The sequence below is a fragment of the Salmo salar genome, chromosome ssa07, assembly GCF_905237065.1.
Source record: "Salmo salar chromosome ssa07, Ssal_v3.1, whole genome shotgun sequence".
In the NCBI taxonomy this organism is placed as follows: domain Eukaryota; kingdom Metazoa; phylum Chordata; class Actinopteri; order Salmoniformes; family Salmonidae; genus Salmo; species Salmo salar.
Genome location: NC_059448.1, coordinates 31,130,712 through 31,151,764, shown reverse-complemented (window position 1 = coordinate 31,151,764; position 21,053 = coordinate 31,130,712).

Sequence of the window (21,053 nt, the reverse complement as noted above, 5' to 3'; positions counted from 1 at the left end):
GCATTCTCTCAACCAGCGTCACCTGGAATGCTTTTCCAACAGTCTTGAAGGAGTTCCCACATATGCTGAGAACTTATTGGCTGCTTTTCCTTCACTCTGCAGTCCAACTCATCCCAATCCTTCTCAATTGGGTTGAGGTTGGGTGATTGTGGAGGCCAGGTCATCTGATGCAGCACTTCATCACTCTCCTTCTTGGTCAAATAGCCCTTACACAGCCTAGAGGTGTGTTGGGTCATTTTGCTGTTGAAAAACAAATGATATTCCCACTAAGCGCAAACCAGACATGATGGCTTATCGCTGCAGAATGCTGTGGTAGCCATGCAGGTTAAGTGTGCCTTGAATTCTAAATAAATCACTGACAGTGTCACCAGAGAAAACACCCCACACCATCACACCTCCTCTATGCTTCATGGTGGGAACCACACATGCAGAGATCATCCATTCACCTACTCTGAGTCTCACAAAGACACAGCGGTTGGAACCAAAAATCTCAAATTTGGACTCATTAGACCAAAGGACAAGTTTTCACCAGTCTAATGTCCATTGTTCATGTTTCTTGGCCCAAGCAAGTCTCTTCTTATTATTGGTGTCCTTTTGTAGTGGTTTCTTTGCAGCAATTCGACCATGAATGCCTGATTCACGCAGTCCCCTCTGAACAGTTGATGTTGTGTCTGTTACTTGAACTCTGTGAAGCATTAATTTGGGCTGCAATTTCTGAAGCTGGTAACTCTAATGAACTTATCCTCTGCAGCAGAGGTGACTCTGGTTCTTCCTTTCCTGTGGCGGGCCTCATGAGAGCCAGTTTCATCATAGTGTTGGATGGTTTTTGCGACTGCACTTGAAGAAAATGGCAAAGTTCTTGAAATGTTCCGTATTGACTGACCTTCATATCTTAATGTAATGACGACTGTCATTTCTCTTTGCTTATTTGAGCTGTTCTTGCCATAATATGGACTTGGTTTTTTGCCAAATAGGGCTATCCTCTGTACACCACCCCTAACTTGTCACAACACTACTGATTGGCTCAATCACATTAAGAAGGAATACAATTCCACTATTTAACTTTTAACAACGCACACCTGTTAATTGAAATGCTTTCCAGGTGAGTACCTCATGAAGCTGGTTGAGGGAATGCCAAGAGTGTGTAAAGCTGTCATCAAGGCATAAGGGTGGCATCTTTTTAACCTGTTAGGGCGAGGGGGCAGTATTGACACGGCCGGATAAAAAACGTACCCGATTTAATCTGGTTACTACTCCTGCCCAGTAACTAGAATATGCATATAATTATTGGCTTTGGATAGAAAACACCCTAAAGTTTCTAAAACTGTTTGAATGGTGTCTGTGAGTATAACAGAACTCAAATGGCAGGCCAAAACCTGAGAAGATTCCATGCAGGAAGTGGCCTGTCTGACAAGTTGTTTCATCTTGGCTCTTTTTATTGAAGACTGAGGATCTTTGCTCTAACGTGACACTTCCTACGGCTCCCATAGACTCTCAGAGCCCGGGAAAAAGCTGAACGATATCGAGGCAGCCTCTGGCTGAAACACATTATCGCTTTTGGCAAGTGGCCGATCAGAGTACTATGGGCTTAGGCGCGTGCCCGAGTCGACCCCATGCTTTATTTTATTTCGTCTGTTTACCTAAACGCAGATTCCCGGTCGGAATATTATCGCTTTTTTACGAGAAAAATTGCATAAAAATGGATTTTAAACAGCGGTTGACATGCTTCGAAGTACGGTAATGGAATATTTAGAATTTTTTGGTCACGAATTGCGCCATGCTCGTCACCCTTATTTACCCTTTCGGATAGTGTCTTGAATGCACGAACAAAACGCCGCTGTTTGGATATAACTATGGATTATTTTGAACCAAACCAACATTTGTTATTGAAGTAGAAGTCCTGGGAGTGCATTCTGACGAAGACAGCAAAGGTAATAACATTTTTCTTATAGTAAATCTGACTTTGGTGAGTGCTAAACTTGCTGGGTGTCTAAATAGCTAGCCCTGTGATGCCGGGCTATCTACTGAGAATATTGTAAAATGTGCTTTCACCGAAATGCTATTTTAAAATCGGACACCTCGAGTGCATAGAGGAGTTCAGTATCTATAATTCTTAAAATAATTGTTATGCTTTTTGTGAACGTTTATCGTGAGTAATTTAGTAAATTCACCGGCAGTGTTCGGTGGGAATGCTAGTCACATGCTAATGTAAAAAGCTGGTTTTTGATATAAACATGAACTTGATTGAACAAAACATGCGTGTATTGTACTTTTCCAACAGTCTGGAAGGAGTTCCCACATATGCTGAGCACGTGTTGGCTGTTTTTCCTTCACTCTGCAGTCCAACTCATCCCAAACCATCTCAATTGGATTGAGGTCGGGTGATTGTGGGGGCCAGTGCTTCTGATTCAGCATTCAATCACTCTCCTTCTTGGTCAAATAACACTAACACAGCCTGGAGGTGTCCTGTTGAAAAACAAACAAATGATAGTCCCACTATCGCTGCAGAATGCTGTGGTAGACATGCAGTTTAAGTGTGCCTTGAATTCTAAATAAATCACTGACAGTGTCACTTGCAAAGCACCATCACACCACCTCCTCCATGCTTCATGATGGGAACCACAAATAGCAGATCATCCATTCACCTACTCTGCGTCTCACAAAGACACGGCAGTTGGAACCAAAATCTCAAATTTGGACTCATCAGACCAAAGGACAGATTTCCACTGGTCTAATATCCATTGCTCGTGTTTCTTGGGCCAAGCCTCATCTTTTTATTGGTGTCCTTTTAGTTGTGGTTTCTTTGCAGTAATTCGACCATGAAGGCCTGATTCACACTGTCTCCTCTGAACATCAACTCTGAAGCATTTATTTGGGCTGCAATCTGAGATGTAGTTAACTCTGGGTCTTCTTTTCCTATGGCAGTCCTCATGAGAGCTAATTTCATCATAGCGCTTGATTTTTGCTGCTGCACTTGAAGAAACTTTCAAAGTTCTTCAAATGTTCCGTATTGACTGACCTTCATGCCTTAAAGTAATGATGGACGTTAATTTCTCTTAGATTTTTTTTAGCTGTTCTTGCCATAATATGGACTTGGTTTTTAACTAAATAGGGCTCTCTTCAGTATACCACCCCTACCTTGTCACAACATAACTGATTGTCTCAAACACATTAAGAAGGAAAGAAATTCCACAAATTAACAAGGCACACATGTTAATTGAAATGCATTCCAGGTGAGTACCTCATGAATGAGTAGGTGTGTCCAAACCTTTGACTCGTACTGTACATACATGCGTACAGAGACAAACACACACTGGAACATTATACGTACACACAGGATTCCCATTAGCTTTTGCACATGCCGCCGCTACTCTTCCTGGGGTCCACATAAAACTGGAACACTATACACATACATAAATGACAGTGGGGCTCAGGGATAAATCCTCAGTTGAGAGTGAGAGAGACACACGCTTCTGATGGCAGCATATCTCATAGCTATCATCCGACAAAATGACACACTGCTCAACTCTGCCATAGTAGACCGATTTAGCATCCAGTTACAACTTACAGGTGGACAACAATATATGGACACATTTCATCTGAATAATTCGCAAAAAACTCCATGGCCTTTCACAAAGGATTTACAATTTTTCCAATGATAATGGCTATTCCATGCCACTAGTATGAAGTGAAGTAGCTGGCTAGCTAATCAAATGTGTGACTTTCATATCACAGACATCAGAAAAATAACATAACATCAAGGATACACTTAGGAGTCTAAGCCTGAGGCTTACTGCTATTAGCGCATAGAAACACATTGAATAACAGATTCATACATGTAAAAAAAATAAATCAGAAGGAAGATTGTTTTAAATAGTCTGTCCTCTATCTGAGAGATATAAGATCAGGAAAATTATAAATTTTATGGCTCCAAAATACTTCCATAATTTTTTTAAACTAGTTCCGGGCTACCTTCAGATGAGTCTTGTGAGACTTGTGTTCGTGAGAGTCTCACCTTTCCATAGAGGGGACAACGTTGTTGTGAAGGCCAAACTGTTCGGACGGTACAGATGGAAGTTGACAGTGGTACGGACTTTAGAAGAGTCCCGTGACACAGAAACAATACTGCCTGGGAAAAGAATCTAAGGGAGTGCCAGATAAAAGGGAGGTCCTGTGTGGCTCAGTTTGTAGAGCATGGTGTTTGCAACGCCAGGGTTGTGGGTTCGATTCCCACGGGGGACCAGTATGGGAAAAAATGTATGAAATGTATACATTCACTACTGTAAGTCGCTCTGGATAAGAGCATCTGCTAAATGACTAAAATGTTAAATGTAATGAGTGAGGTAACGGAGTCCAGGTGTGCCTCATGATGAAGCGCAGGTGCGTGTAATGATTGATGCCTGGTGTATGTAATGATGGTTACCAGGACCGGTGGTTAGTAAACCGGTGACGTCGGAGGGGAGGAGCAGGAGTAGACATGATAGAAGCTCCCCAAATTCAGGTGTGCCAAGCTTGTACCATCATACCCAAGAAGACTCGACTCTGTAATCCCTGCCAAAGGTGCTTCAACAAAGTACTGAGTAAAGGGTCTGAATACTTAAGTAAATGTGATATTTCAGTTTATTTTATTTTATACATTTGACAAAACATATTAATCCATTTTAGAATTAGGCCGTAACGTAACAAAATGTGGAAAAAGACAAGGGGTCTGAATACTTTCCGAATGCACTGTATATCTAGCAATATATATTAGCTACAGTACAGGATGTATTACCTTTTCAACAGGTCGGTTTGAATCCCTTAGCTAGCAAGCTAGCTCTCTCCACTTTGTGAACGCAAGTATGAGGTTCACACTCCACACTTGACAGAACAAGCCATTCCCATTTCTTACGTCCACAAAGCAAAAATGAAATGTCCAAGATGTGTAAAAGTCTGGGTAAAAAGTATTTATCGGTAATGACATTTAGTGGTGTAAAGTAGTTAAGTAAAAATACTTTCAAGTACTACTTTAGTAGTTTGTTGGGGTATCTGTAATTTACTATTTATATTTTTGACAACTGTTACTATTACTTCAAGACAATAATGTACTTTTAACTCCATACATTTTCCCTAATACCCACAAGTATGGTGAAGCGGGCACGACAAAGCCTATTCCCCCTCAGGAGACTGAAAAGATTTGTCATAGGTCCTCAAAAGGCTCTACAGCTGCACCATCGAGAGAATCCTGACTGGTTGCATCACTGCCTGGTACGGCAACTGGTCAGCCAATGACCTCAAATCAAATTGTATTGGTCACATACACATGGTTATCAGATGTTAATGCGAGTGTAGCGAAATGCTTGTGCTTCTAAACTCAGCAAAAAAAGAAACATCCTCTCACTGTCAACTGCGTTTATTTTCAGCAAACTTAACATGTAAATATTTGTATGAACATAACAAGACTCAACAACTGAGACATAAACTGAACAAGTTCCACAAACATTTGACTAACAGAAATGGAATAATGTGTCCCTGAACAAAGGGGGGTCAAAAGTAACAGTCATTATCTGGTGTGGCCACCAGCTGCATTAACCTGTTAGGGCTAGGGGGCAGTATTTGCACGGCTGGATAAAAAAAATTTACCCAATTTAATCTGGTTACTAATCCTACCCAGTAACTAGAATATGCATATACTTATTATATATGGATAGAAAACACTCTAAAGTTTCTAAAACTGTTTGAATGGTGTCTGTGAGTATAACAGAACTCATTTGGCAGGCAAAACCCTGAGACATTTTCTGACAGGAAGTGGATACCTGATGTGTTGTATTACCTTTAAACCTATGCCATTGGAAAAACACAGGGGCTGAGGAATATTCTGGCACTTCCTATTGCTTCCACTAGATGTCACCAGCCTTTACAAAGTGTTTTGAGTCTTCTGGAGGGAGATCTGACCGAACAAGAGCCATGGAACGATGATGGCCCATTAGACACCTGGCGCGCGAGTTCATGTTGGGTACCCTCGTTCCAATACGTTATAAAAGAGTATGCATTCGTCCACCTTGAATATTATTCATGTTCTGGTTAAAAAGGCCCTAATGATTTATGCTATACAACGTTTGACATGTTTGAACGAACGTAAATATATTTTTTCCCTCGTTCATGAAGTGAAGTCCGGCGGGCTTAGATCATGTGCTAACAAGACGGAGATTTTTGGACATAAATGATGAGCTTTTTTGAACAAAACTACATTCGTTATGGACCTGTGATACCTGGAAGTGACATCTGATGAAGAGAATCAAAGGTAATGGATTATTTACATAGTATTTTCGATTTTAGATCTCCCCAACATGACGACTAGTCTGTATCGCAACGCGTATTTTTCTGGGCGCAGTGCTCAGATTATTGCAAAGTGTGATTTCCCAGTAAGGTTATTTTTAAATCTGGCAAGTTGATTGCGTTCAAGAGATGTAAATCTATAATTCTTTAAATGACAATATAATATTTTACCAATGTTTTCTAATTTTAATTATTTAATTTTTGGTGCTGACTTGACTGCCGGTTATTGGAGGGAAACGATTTCCTCAACATCAATGCCATAGTAAAACGCTGTTTTTGGATATAAATATGAACTTGATAGAACTAAAAATGCATGCATTGTCTAACATAATGTCCTAGGAGTGTCATCTGATGGAGATTGTAAAAGGTTAGTGCATCATTTTAGCTGGTTTTATGGTTTTGGTGACCCTGTCTTTGAATTGACAAAACATTACACACAACTCTTGTAAATGTACTGTCCTAACATACTCTAAATTTATGCTTTCGCCGTAAAACCTTTTTGAAATCGTAAAACGTGGTTAGATTAAGGAGACGTTTATCTTTCAAAGGGTGTAAAATAGTTGTATGTTTGAAAAATTTGAATTTTGACATTTATTTGGATTCAAATTTGTCGCTCTTGAAATGCACCTGCTGTTGATGGAGTGCACCACGGGGGGGATGCCTGCGTCCCACCTAGCCCATAGAGGTTAAAACAAGTCAAAATTAGGTTCAGTAGTGTGTGTGGCCTCCACGTGCCTGTATGACCTCCCTACAACGCCTGGGCATGCTCCTGATGAGGTGGCGGATGGTCTCCTGAGGGATCTCCTCCCAGACCTGGAATACGGCATACGCCAACTCCTGGACAGTCTGTGGTGCAACGTGGCGTTGGTGGATGGAGTGAGACATGATGTCCCAGATGTGCTCAATTGGATTCAGGTCTGGGGAACGGGCGGGCCAGTCCATAGCATCAATGCCTTCCTCTTGCAGGAACTGCTGACACACTCTAGCCACATGAGGTCTAGCATTGTCTTGCATTAGGAGGAACCCAGGGCCAACCGCACCAGCATATGGTTTCACAAGGGGTCTGAGGATCTCATCTCGGTACCTAATGGCAGTCAGGCTACCTCTGGCGAGCACATGGAGGGCTGTGCGGTCCCCCAAAGAAATGCCACCCCACACCATGACTGACCCACCGACAAACCGGTCATGCTGGAGGATGTTGCAGGCAGCAGAACGTTCTCCATGGCGTCTCCAGATTCTGTCACGTCTGTCACATGTGCTCAGTGTAAACCTGCTTTCATCTGTGAAGAGCACAGGGCGCCAGTAGCGAATTTGCTAATCTTGGTGTTCTCTGGCAAATGCCAAACGTCCTGCACGGTGTTGGGCTGTAAGCACAACCCCCACCTGTGGACGTCGGGCCCTCATACCACCCTCATGGAGTCTGTTTCTTACCGTTTGAGCAGACACATGCACATTTGTGGCCTGCTGGAGGTCATTTTGCAGGGCTCTGGCAGTGCTGCTCTTCCTTGCACAAAGGCGGAGGTAGCAGTCCTGCTGCTGGGTTGTTGCTCTCCTACGGCCTCCTCCACATCTCCTGATGTACTGGCCTGTCTCCTGGTAGCGCCTCCATGCTCTGGACACTACGCTGACAGAAACAGCAAACCTTCTTGCCACAGCTCGCATTGATGTGCCATCCTGGATGAGCTGCACTACCTGAGCCACTTGTGTGGGTTGTAGACTTCGTCTCATGCTACCACTAGAGTGAAAGCACCGCCAGCATTCAAAAGTGACCAAAACATCAGCCAGGAAGCATAGGAACTGAGAAGTGGTCTGTGGTCCCGACCTGCAGAACCACGCCTTTATTGGGCGTGTCTTGCTAATTGCCTATAATTTCCACCTGTTGTCTATTCCATTTGCACAACAGCATGTGAAATTTATTGTCAATCAGTGTTGCTTCCTAAGTGGACAGTTTGATTTCACAGAAGTGTGATTGACTTGGAGTTACATTGTGTTGTTTAAGTGTTCCCTTTATTTTTTTGAGCAGTGTATTATAGCCTCAAGTGTGAGACTTACATCTAATGGTTGTATAAAATTTATGAAAAAGGATAAAGCTATTTGGAATATGTTGGGATGCTTGTAAGATGTTAATGTGAGAGAATTTTATTTTCTGTTTAAAGTTTTACCAAGTCATCGGCACGCCCCCAGGTACACAGACAGGACCTGGCGTCATGAGACAGCCTTTTTCTGTATTCCGAATAGAAACCCCACCCAGGGTTTCTGTCACGAGACCAGCTTACCTCGAGAAGAGAGGGCCAAGGTTTGACCATGCATTCCTCGTTCTGAACTTTAACCTGTTAGGGCTAGGGGGCAGCATTGACACGGCTGGATAAAAAACATACCCGATTTAATCTGGTTACCACTCCTACTCAGTAACTAGAATATGCATATACTTATTACATATGGATAGAAAACACCCTAAATCTTCTAAAACTGTTTGAATGGTGTCTGTGAGTATAACAGAACTCAAATGGCAGGTCAAAACCTGAGAGATTCCTTTACAGGAAGTGGCCTGTCTGACCATTTGTTGAACTTCTTTTCCATCTCTATCATTTACTAAGGATCTCTCCTCTAACGTGACACTTCCCACGTCGTCCATAGGCGCTCAGAGCCCGGGAAAAAACAGAATGTCGTCATTCCAGCCCCAGGCTGAAACACATTATCGCCTTTCTCAAGTGGCCGATCAAGAGACACTAGCTTATGCGCGTGACCCCGACCGCCCTCGCCTTTGGGATTTTTTCCTCTGTTTGCCGAAAAGGAGATTCCCTGTCGGAATATTATCGCTTTTCTACGAGAAAAATGTCGTAAAAATTGATTTTAAACAGCGGTTGACATGCTTCGAAGTACGGTAATGGAATACTTAGAATTTTATTGTCACGAATTGCGCCAAGCGCGTGACACTTCTTTACTATTTCGGATAGTGTCTGGAACGCACGAACAAAACGCCGCTATTCGGATATAACGATGGATTATTTTGGACCAAACCAACATTTGTTATTGAAGTAGCTGTCCTGGGTGTGTATTCTGACGAAGACAACAAAAGGTAATGAAATTTTTATAATAGTAAATATGATTATGGTGAGTGCTAAACTTGCCGGGTGTCTAAATAGCGAGCCCGTGATGCCTGGGCTATGTACTTAGAATATTGCAAAATGTGCTTTCACCAAAAAGCTATTTTAAAATCGGACATATCGAGTGCATAGAGGAGGTCTGTATCTATAATTCTTAAAATAATTGTTATGCTTTTTGTGAACGTTTATCGTGAGTAATTTAGTAAAATGTTAGCGAATTCCCCGGAAGTTAGTTAGTCATATGTTTGAGAAATTGAAGTAATAGGATTTTTAAGGTTTTGAAAATCGCGCCACAGGCTGCAAGTGGCTGTTACGTAGGTGGGACGCAAGCGTCCCACCTAGCCCATAGAGGTTAAACTCTTAGACTATCGAAACCGACAGAATAATAACAAGTCTTTGATATTAATTACTAGTCTGCAGCTAGGAATTCGGTATCATTGAACGTGAAGACCGACGAAGCATCCTTCCTATAACGACATTAATGAATGTCACTTTGAAATATCCATTCTAACCGAGAGAGAGAGAACGCGAGGACAAAACTCTCCAACAGAACAGAACTTTTCAACAAGGATCCCGACGACACACTGAGCGTAAATATATATATTGATTGCAATTGTTCCCGAATGAGTGAGCGTTCATGTGCAAAGGAAGAGCATTTCAGTTGTTCATATTTATCAACTCTGTAGTGCCTTCTCAGCTGACTCACACTCCCTTTCTTTGTGTAACAAGCTGCCATGCTGGTTTAGCCCACTAGGGCACATTCTCCTATCATTTCCTTGTAACCATATCTGTTTGTTATGCATTTCTGTTGAATTATTTAGTTTAGTAAATACATGATTTTAAGACAATTGATGTATGGATGACTCATAGTGAAGGCTGGGTTCGTGCAGATAACCAACAATTTACGACGTTTGGAATGAGATTGACGTGAGGTAAACTAACACATCATTAAAGGAGGCTAATCGATCAGATATTATAATATCTGAAAGTTATATTAGGAAAATTATAACTTTGTAATCTGAATATTTTCCTTGGTGCCCCGACCTTCTAGTTAATTACAGTTACATGATTAATCAGTTTAATCGCGTAATAATAATTACAGAGAGTTATTTCATAAACATGTCTTCCGTTTTAATGATGCCAAAGACACGACACAGTGCATATACTCCTCACGGAATTGCCAGTTCTTGCTGTGAGATGTTACCCCACTCTTCCACCAAGACGCATGTAAGTTCCCAGACATTTCTGGGGGGAATGGCCCTAGCCCTCACCCTCCGATCCAACAGGTCCCAGACGTGCTCAATGGGATTGAGATCCGGGCTTTTCGCTGGACATGGCAGAACACTGACATTCCCGTCTTGCTGGAAATCATGCACAGAACAAGCAGTATGGCTGGAGGGTCATGTCAGGATGAGCCTGCAGGAAGAGTACCACATGAGGGAGGAGGATGTCTTCCCTGTAACGCATAGTGTTGAGATTGCCTGCAATGACATCAAGCTCAGTCTGATGATGCTGTGACACACCGCCCCAGACCTTGACGGACCCTCCACCTCCAAATCGATCCCGCTCCAGAGTACAGGCCTCGGTGTAACGCTCATTCCTTCGACGATAAATGCAAATCCAACCATCACCCCTGGTGAGACAATACCACAACTCGTCAGTGAAGAGCACTTTTTGCCAGTCCTGTCTGGTCCAACGACGGTGGGTTTGTGCCCATAGGCAACGTTGTTGCCGGTGATTACTGGTGAGGACCTGCCTTACAACAGGCCTTTCAGTCCAGCCTCTCAGCCTATTGCGGACAGTCTGAGCACTGATGGAGAGATTGTGCATTCCTTGTGTAACTCAGGCAGTTGTTGCCATCCTGTACCTGTCCCGCAGGTGTGATGTTCAGATGTACCGATCCTGTGCAGGTGTTGTTACACGTGGTCTGCCACTGCGAGGATGATCAGTTGTCTGTCCTTTCTCCCTGTAGCACTGTCTTAGGAGTCTCCCAGTACAGACATTGCAATTTATTGCCCTGGCCACATCTGCATTCCTCATGCCTCTTTGCAGCATGCCTAAGGCACGTTCACACAGATGAGAAGGGACCCTGGGCAGCTTTCTTTTGGTGTTTTTCAGAGTCAGTAGAAAGGCCTCTTTAGTGTCCTAAGTTGTCATAACTGTGACCTTAATTGTCTGTAAGCTGTTACTGTCTTAACGACCATTCCACAGGTGCATGTATATTAATTGTTTATGTTTCATTGAACAAGCATGGGAAACAGTGTTTAAACCCTTTACAATGAAGATCTGTGAAGTTATTTAGCTTTTTACAAATTATCTTTGAAAGACAGGGTCCTGAAAAATGTACGTTTCTTTTTTTGCTGAGTTTAGTTCCGACAGTGCAGTGATATCTAACAAGTAATCTAACAATTCCACAACTACCTAATACACACAAATCTAAAAGGTTTGAATAAGAATATATACATATGTACATATATGTACATATATGGATGAGTGAAGGCCGAGCAGCATAGGCAAGTTGCAATAAATGGTATAATATACAGTATATACATATGAGATGAGTAATGTAAGCTATGTTAACATTATTAAAGTGGCATTATTTAACCTCTATGGGCTAGGTGGGACGCTTGCGTCCCACCTACGTAACAGCCACTTGCAGCCTGTGGCGCGATTTTCAAAACCTTAAAAATCCTATTACTTCAATTTCTCAAACATATGACTATTTTACAGCTATTTAAAGACAAGACTCTCGTTAATCTAACCACACTGTCCGATTTCAAAAAGGCTTTACAACGAAAGCAAAACATTAGATTATGTCAGCAGAGTACCAAGCCAGAAATAATCAGACACCCATTTTTCAAGCCAGCATATAATGTCACCAAAACCCAGAAGACAGCTAAATGCAGCACTCACCTTTGATGATCTTCATCAGATGACAACCCTAGGACATTATGTTATACAATACATGCATGTTTTGTTCAATCAAGTTCATATTTATATCCGGCAAAGGTGTTTAGTTTCTCTGGAAGCAAGACGCCGGTGTCCGTGACGTGGATGGTTTTCTTTTTGTAGTAATGTGACGTGGCTGTGGCTGGTTTTCTTTTTGTAATTGCCTGTAGACCCTGCCATACATGTCTTTCGTCTGAGCCGTTGAATTGTGACTCCACTTTGTCCCTATACCGACATTTCTCTTGTTTGATTACCTTGCAGAGGGAAAAACTACACTGTTCATATTCAGCCATATTCCCAGTCATCTTTCCATGGTTAACCTGTTGGGTCTAGGGGGCAGCATTTGCACGTCTGGATAAAAAAAAATGTACCCGATTTAATCTGGTTACTAATCCTACCCAGTAACTAGAATATGCATATACTTATTATATATGGATAGAAAACACTCTAAAGTTTCCAAAACTGTTTGAATGGTGTCTGTGAGTATAACAGAACTCATTTGGCAGGCAAAACCCTGAGACATTTTCTGACAGGAAGTGGATACCTGATGTGTTGTATTGACTTTAAACCTATCCCATTGAAAAACACAGGGGTTTAGGAATATTTTGGCACTTCCTATTGCTTCCACTAGATGTCACCAGCCTTTACAAAGTGTTTTGAGTCTTCTGGAGGGAGATCTGACCGAACAAGAGCCATGGAACGTTGATGTCCCATTAGACACCTGGCGCGCTAGTTCATGTTGGGTACCCTCGTTCCAATACGTTATAAAAGAGTATGCATTCGTCCACCTTGAATATTATTCATGTTCTGGTTAAAAAAGGCCCTAATGATTTATGCTATACAACGTTTGACATGTTTGAACGAACGGAAATATATTTTTTCCCCTCGTTCATGACGAGAAGTCCGGCTGGCTTACATCATGTGCTAACGAGACGGAGATTTTTGGACATAAATGATGAGCTTTTTTGAACAAAACTACATTCGTTATGGACCTGTGATACCTGGAAGTGACATCTGATGAAGAGAATCAAAGGTAATGGATTATTTACATAGTATTTTCGATTTTAGATCTCTCCAACATGACGTCTAGTCTGTATCGCAACGCGTATTTTTCTGGGCGCAGTGCTCAGATTATTGCAAAGTGTGATTTCCCAGTAAGGTTATTTTTAAATCTGGCAAGTTGATTGCGTTCAAGAGATGTAAATCTATAATTCTTTAAATGACAATATAATATTTTACCAATGTTTTCTAATTTTAATTATTTAATTTGTGACGCTGACTTGACTGCCGGTTATTGGAGGGAAACGATTTCCTCAACATCAATGCCATAGTAAAACGCTGTTTTTGGATATAAATATGAACTTGATAGAACTAAAAATGCATGCATTGTCTAACATAATGTCCTAGGAGTGTCATCTGATGGAGATTGTAAAAGGTTAGTGCATCATTTTAGCTGGTTTTATGGTTTTGGTGACCCTGTCTTTGACTTGACAAAACATTACACACAACTCTTGTAAATGTACTGTCCTAACATACTCTAAATTTATGCTTTCGCCGTAAAACCTTTTTGAAATCGTAAAACGTGGTTAGATTAAGGAGATGTTTATCTTTCAAATGGTGTAAAATAGTTGTATTTTTGAAAAATTTGAATTTTGACATTTATTTGGATTCAAATTTGCCGCTCTTGAAATGCACCTGCTGTTGATGGAGTGCACCACGGGTGGCACGCTAGCGTCCCACCTAGCCCCAAGAGGTTAAATGCAGTGGTTATCGCTTTCAGTTTTGCACGAATGCCACCATCTATCCACGGTATTTGGTTAGGGTAGGCTTTAATAGTCACTGGGTACAACATCTCAAATGCACTTCCTTATAAACTCATTCACAGAGTCAGCGTATAAACTGATGTTATTCTCTTAGCCTGTCCAGAACATTTCTCAGTCCGTGTGATCGTCCACCAGAGACTGGATATTGGTGAGTAATACACTTGGAAGTGGTGGGTGGTGTGCATGCCTTCGAAGTCTGACCAGGAGGTCGCTCCATCTACCTCTTCTGTGGCGACGTTGTTTTGGGTAGGCCTCTGGGATTAGATCCAATACCCTGGGTGGTGTTCCGAACAAAGGATCCGCTTTGGGAAAGTCCTGGTCATAATGCTGGTAAGTGGACGTCGCTCTTATATCCAATAGTTCTTCCCGGCTGTATGTAATAACACTTAAGATTTTCTGGGGTAACAATGTGAGAAATAATACATAAGAAAAAAAAATGCATAGTTTGCTTAGGATTCGAAGTGAGGCGACCATCTGTCGGCGCCATCTTGTTTCTGTACGCACTACAGAGAGTAGTGTGTACGACCCAGTACATCACTGGGGCCAAGCTTCCCACTATCCAGGACCTCTGTGCCAGGCGGTGTCAGAGGAAGGCCCTAATAATTGTCAAAGATCCCAGCGACCCTAGTCATGGACTGTTCTCTCTGCTACCGCACGGCAAGCGGCCGTTGGAGCGCCAAGTCTAGGTCCAAAAGGCTTCTTTACAGCTTCTACCCACAAGCCATAAGACTCCTGAACAGCTAATCAAAGGGCTATCCAGATGTCTCTGTTACGCTGCTGCCACTCTCTGTTTATTATCTACAGTATGCATGATCATTTAACCTCTCTCGGGTATGTGGGACAAAATCGTCCCAGCTAGTCAACAGCCAGTGGAATTGAGTGGCACGAAATTCAAAAACCTTAAAAATGCTATAACTTCAATTTCTCAAACATATGACTATTTTACACCATTTTATAGACAAGACTCTCGTTAATCTAACCACATTCTCCGATTTCAAAAAGGCTTTACAACGAAAGCAAAACATTAGATTATGTCAGGAGAGTACCCAGCCAGAAATAATCACACACCCATTTTTCAAGCTAGCATATAATGTCACAAAAACCAAAACTACAGCTAAATGCAGCACTAACCTTTGATGATCTTCATCAGATGACACTCCTAGGACATTATGTTATACAATACATGCATGTTTTGTTCAATCAAGTTCATATTTATATCAAAAACCAGCTTTTTACATTTAGCATGTGACGTTCAGAACTAGTAAACATACCGAAAACTTCAGGTGAATTTACTAAATTACTCACGATAAACGTTCACAAAAAACACAACAATCATTTTAAGAATTATAGATACAGAACTCCTTTATGCAATCGCGGTGTCAGATTTTAAAATAGCTTTTCGGCAAAAACACATTTTGCAATATTCTGAGTAGATAGCTCGCCATCACGGGCTAGCTAATTTGACACCCACCAAGTTTGGCGTTCACTAAACTCAGAATTACTATAAGAAAAATTGGATTACCTTTGCTGTTCTTCGTCAGAATGCACTCCCAGGACTTCTACTTCAACCACAAATGTTGTTTTGGTTCAAAATAATCCATAGTTATGTTCAAATATCCTCTGTTTTGTCCGTGCGTTCAGGTCCCTTTCCAAACGGTGACGCGCGGACGCATGTCGTGACAAAAAAATTCTAAATATTCCATTACCGTACTTCGAAGCATGTCAAACGCTGTTTAAAATCATTTTTTATGCGATTTTTCTCATGAAATAGCGATAATATTCCGACCGGGAGACGTTGTTTTCGTTCAAAGACTGAAAGAAGAAAATGGTGTCTTCACGTGCACGCGCACACCCGTGTCATTGTTCTCAGATCGACCACTATCCAATACCCCTACTGTTTTTCAGCCAGGGACTGCAGTCATCATTCCCTGTTCTGGCGCCTTCTGAGAGCCTATGGGAGCCTTAGAAAATGTCACGTTACAGCAGAGATCCTGTGTTTTCGATAAAGAGGCTATAGAAGGCCAAGAAATGGTCAGAGAGGGCACTTCCTGTATAGAATCTTCTCAGGTTTTGGCCTGCCATTTGAGTTCTGTTATACTCACAGACACCATTCAAACAGTTTTAGAAACTTTAGGGTGTTTTCTATCCAAATCAAATAATTATATGCATATACTAGTTTCTGGACAGGAGTAATAACCAGATTAAATCGGGTACGTTTTTTTTATCCGGACGTGAAAATACAACCCCCTACCCAAGAGAGGTTAAACTCTACCTATATGTACATATTACCTCAATTACCTTGACTAACCGGTGCCCCCGCACATTGACTCTGTACTGGTACCCCCTGTATATAGCCTCTGTGTTGTTATTTTACTGCTGCTGTTTTATTATTTGTTACTTTTATTTTAAATGTTTTACTTATCTATTTTTAACTTAACAAGCTTTTTTCCTTAACTTCTAAAAGCATTGTTGATTAAGGGCTTGTAAGTAAGCATTTCACTATAAGGTCTACACATGTTGTATTCGGTGCATGTGACAAATAACATTTTCTTTGATTTGATTTTATACAGAAGCCAACTTTCTGGGACATACACATGTCTTATATGGGCAGAAAGCATATATTCTTGTTAATCTAACTGCAGTGTCCAATTAACAGTAGCTATTACAGTGAAAAATACCATGCTATTGTTTGAGGAGAGTGCACAACAACAAAATACGTTTATCACGGCAACTGGTTTGACACATTTCCCTCTGAAGGTAAATAATGTACTTACATTCAGTAATCTTGCTCTGATTTTTCATCCTAAAGGTCCCAGAGATAGTTTTGTTTGATAAAATCAATTCGTATGTTCAAATGTAGGAACTGGGGTCTACAGTTTGACTCCACTGTTGTCTCTGGCTCCACACCCACCCCACCCGACCATCTAGATGTGTGAAATGTAGTGTTTTAAGCTAATGATCCGTCATGTATGACATTCCTGGGAATGTGTAAACATTTTTTTTATTACCATAGCATTTTTGTATGTTCTCTATGGTCATGTACTTGAAAATGTATCAATTGACCAATTCTGCACATTTGGGCAAACTCCTGGAAGACTTGATACAAAATATTGTGCAGTAATGTAATTCATCACTGGATCAGTCTGAAATGTTGTACACGCGCTGCTGTCATCTGTTGGCCAAAATTTAAATTAGAGATAGACTCCTATCTGAAAGTATGGCCTTTCTCTTGCATTTCAAAATGCTGGGAAAAAAACGACAAAAAACATGTTTTTTGTTTGTATTATCTTTTACAAGATCTAACGTGTTATATTCTCCTACATTCATTTCACTTTCCTCAAACGTTAAAGCATTTCCTTTCAAATGGTATTTATTTACATTTTCGCCTAAAATGACATACCCAAATCTAACTGCCTGTAGCTCAGGACCTTATTTACTTAATGTAACTCGGAATTGAGTTCAGGTGCATCCTGTTTCCATTGATCATCCTTGAGATGTTTCCACAAGTTGGAGTCCACCTGTAGTAAAATCAATTGATCGGGCACACAACTGTGTATATAAGGTCCCACAGTTGACAGTGCATGTCAGAGCAAAAACCAAGCCATGAGGTCGAAGGAATTGTTCATAGAGCTCAGAGACAGGATTGTGTCGAAGCACAGTAATAGGGAAGGATACCAAACAATTTCTACAGCATTGAAGGTCCCCAAGAACACAGTGGCCTCCGTCATTCATAAATGGAAGAAGTTTGGAACCACCAAGACTCTTCCTAGAGCTGGCCGCCTGGCCAAACTGAGCAATCATGGGAGAAGGGCCTTGGTGACCAAGAGCCCGATGGTCACTCTGACAGAGCTCTAGAGTTCCTCTGGAGATGGGAGAACCTTCCAGAAGGACAACCATCTCTGCAGCACTCCACCAATTAGGCCTTTATGCTAGAGTGGCCAGACGGAAGCCACTCCTCAGTAAAAGGCACATGACAGCCCAGTTGGAGTTTGTCAAAAGGCACCTAAAGACTCTCAGACCATGAGAAACAAGATTCTCTGGTCTGATGAAACCAAGATTGAATTCTTTGGCCTGAATGCCAAGCGTCACGTCTGGAGGAAACAGCATTATGCTGTGGGAATGTTTTTCAATAGCAGGGACTGGGAGACTAGTCAGGATTTAGGCAAACATGAACAGAGCGCAGAGAGTACAGAGAGATCCTTGATGAAAACCTGCTCCAGAGCGCTCAGTACCTCAAACTGGGGTGAAGGTTCACCTTCCAAAAGGACAACGACCCTAAGCATAAAGCCAAGACAATGCAGGAGTGGCTTCGGGACAAGTCTCTGAATGTCCTTGAGTGGCCCAGCCAGAGCCCAGACTTGAACCCGATCGAACATCTCTGAAGAGACCTGAAAATAGCTGTGCTGCAAAGCTCCCCATCCAATCTGACAAAGCTACAGAAGAAGATCTGCAGAGAAGAACGGGAGAAACACCCCAAATACCTGTGTGCCAAACTTATTGCGTCATTCCCAAGAAGACTTGATGCTGTAATCACTGCCAAAGGTGCTTTAATAAAGTACTAAGTAAAAGGTCTGAATACTTATGTAAATGTGATATTTCAGTTTTTTATTTTTAATACATTTGCAAAAATGTTTAAACACCTGCTTTTACTTTGTCATTATGAGGTATTGTGTGTACATTGAGGGCAAAAAAACAATTTAATACATTTTAGTATAAGGCTGTAACGTAACAAAATGTTGAACAAGTTAAAAGGTCTGAATACATTCCGAAGGTACTGTATATGGTTGAATCATTAGCATACATGGACACACAGGCTTTGTTTAATGCCAGTGGCAGGTCATTTGTAAAAATAGAAAATAGGGCCTAGAGAGCTGCCCCACTGTACACCAAACACTAGATTTTTAACATTAGGGAAGCTTCAATAAAAGAGGATGTTTGTCATTATTAAAATAAATATACTGAAACCCCTATTGAACGAAAACTCCACAAGAAAATATGTTGACCAGCAAGTGGGAGGGTTTTCAGTGGTTGAAATAAATATGTTCATAGCGCAAGCTAGAGCTTCTTCAGGATCGGTGTCCCTTCCATGGGACGGTTGAGCTAACGTAGGCTAATGCGATTAGCATGAGGTTGTAAGTAACAAGAACATTTCCCAAGACAGACATATCTGATATTGGCAGAAAGCTTAAATTCTTGTTAATCTACATGCACTGTCAAGTTTACAGTAGCTATTACAGTGAAATAATACCATGTTATTGTTTGAGAGTGCACAATTTTTAACATGAAAAGTTATTAATTAAATTAGGCATATTTGGTCAGTGTTGATAGAACATTTTTGAACAGAAATGCAATGGTTCATTGGATCAGTCTAAAACTTTTCACATACACTGTTGCCATCTAGTAGCCAAATCTAAAATTGCACCTGGTCTGGAATAATACATTATGGCCTTTCTCTTGCATTTCAAAGATGATGGTACGAAAACTATTCAAAAGAACGGTTGTTTTTTTCTTTGTATTATCTTCTACCAGATCTACCGTGTTATATTCTCCTACATTCCTTTCACATTTCCACAAACTTCAAAGTGTTTCCTTTCAAATGGTACCAAGAATAAACATATCCTTGCTTCAGGGCCTGAGCTACAGGGAGTTAGATTTGGGTATGTCATTTTAGGCCAAATTGAAAAAATTGAAAAAAAGGGGCGGGTCCTTAAGAGTCTAGCCTCACCTGCAGAGCACATTACGTGACTGAATAAGGTATGTTTGAATACCAAATACTGAGAAGTATTTTATTTGTAATGATCTTGCAAAAATTTCTAAACAGCTATGCTAATTTTCAGAATGAATCCAACCATTGTTTTATTTCTTTCATACGTAAAGGCTCTCAAATTTTTTTGGTGATTCATAAATACTTTCCAAAACCTACATAATCTACCAATTGGTGCTGAAACAGAGACGAATATGCATATATGAAGATGTCTTTCTTTCATTGATCCCTAATATTATGAATCTGTTCTCTCAATATATTCTTGTGAGTCTGTTGACAAACAAATTCGAATTAAAAGGTACACCGTATTTCAAGAGATGGCTTAAGATAAATGTACTGAAACCACTATTGAATGAAAATGCCACGAAAAAAAATATGTTGACCAGCAAGGTCTTCAGTGGTTGAATGAAATATTTTCGTTTTAGGCCAAAATTGAAAAAAAGGGGTGGGTCCTTAAGAGTCTTGCCTCACCAACAGAGCGCATTTACGTGATTGAATAAGGTAAGTCTGAATACCAAATTCTGAGAAGTGCCTAGAAAAAGTGTGCATAGGAAAGGCATACGTCTGAATAGGCCCATTAGTGAATAAGATAAAGAGCTCTCTAGACAGCTAAGCGGAGAAGTGTTTGTGAGCTTGAGAATGTGAACAAAAAAGTATGACTGTGTCTATCACTCGGGCTCCCGAGTGGCGCTGCGGTCTAAGACTGCTTCTCAGTGCAAGAGGCGTCACTACAGTCAATGGTTTGAACCCAGGCTGTATTACATCCGGCTGTGATTGGGAGTCCCATAGGGCGGCGCACAATTGGCCCGGGTAGGCCGTCACAGTAAATAAGAATTTGTTCTTAACTGACTTGCCAAGTTAAATAAAGGTTAAAATAAAAAACAATAATGTATAATCTGTATATTATATATTTTTATCTGTATCGGGACGTCAGGTAAATCAAATCAAAGTTAATTGGTTGCATACACAGCTCCTAACAATGCAGTGAAATGTCAAACAAGCACACAAATAATAAATAATAAAATAATCAAGAAATGTCGGGAAACTAATCTAATGTTGAATTTACACAAGAAACAGTGCGTTCAGAAATGT